The sequence below is a fragment of the Mus caroli genome, unplaced genomic scaffold, assembly GCF_978045245.1.
Source record: "Mus caroli unplaced genomic scaffold, Mus_caroli_1 scaffold_1, whole genome shotgun sequence".
NCBI classification, from domain to species: domain Eukaryota; kingdom Metazoa; phylum Chordata; class Mammalia; order Rodentia; family Muridae; genus Mus; species Mus caroli.
In genome coordinates this window covers 28,602,707-28,603,457 of record NW_028227256.1, presented here as the reverse complement: position 1 = coordinate 28,603,457, position 751 = coordinate 28,602,707, and the positions used below count along the sequence as shown (strand labels likewise).

Below are 751 nucleotides of genomic sequence, written 5' to 3'. Positions count from 1 at the left end.
TTTAATGGTTACTCCAGACTCATATTAAAACAAAACAAAACAAAACTTAAAGCTAATCCAGCTCTATTTCCCTTGACTCAATGACATAATTAACATCAGTTATAAGTCTATAAGAACATGATAATGTATGGTGAAATACATAATATGCATAATTTTCATAGAGTCATAGTTCAGATCAGGCAAATATAACTAAAGATAAATTTATTGTATATTCACTGACTACTTATCCAACTCTCTTCTTTATACACTTTAGTGTTTCATTTTTTATCTCTAGTTATTCTTCTGCAATTTTTTCCAGAATGGTCTATGACTGAAGGTAGAAATTTTCCATTTATTATTTATCCTTCATTTTTAAAAAATAACTTTGGAGCTCATTTCTTCAGCACAGATTCTGAAATTGTAACTATACAGATAAGATCAGAGCGGTTCCCGATCAAAGATGGTCTGCAAATTTGTGAAGCATTCTATATTTTAAAAATGAATGATAGCTTAGTAGCACATACATTAAGCTGATTATTTTTCCTACAACACTATCAATATTTTATCCTAGATTTTTTTGTGAACTCTGAAGAGAAGTTACTTCTTTCAGAATTTTTCCACATTTCACTTTCTGCATTGGAAAATATAGACCCCAGTATATGTAGCTTTTCTGACATTTATTCTGCTTCTGTTCCTGAGGTTTCTTGAGCTCTAATTTTGTAATTGACAATTGGAGAAAATTTGAGTAACAGCCGTTTTAAATATTTCTTCT

At 29.6% G+C, this 751-nt stretch overlaps 1 non-coding gene across 1 annotated transcript; it reads left to right on the top strand.

Annotated features, from left to right (window-relative positions):
• Window positions 1-367: 367 nt before the first annotated feature.
• On the top strand, window positions 368-474 carry LOC115032389 (U6 spliceosomal RNA). Its single transcript, XR_003838067.1, has one exon. It is a non-coding gene; the product is annotated as a U6 spliceosomal RNA (small nuclear RNA).
• Window positions 475-751: the final 277 nt, after the last annotated feature.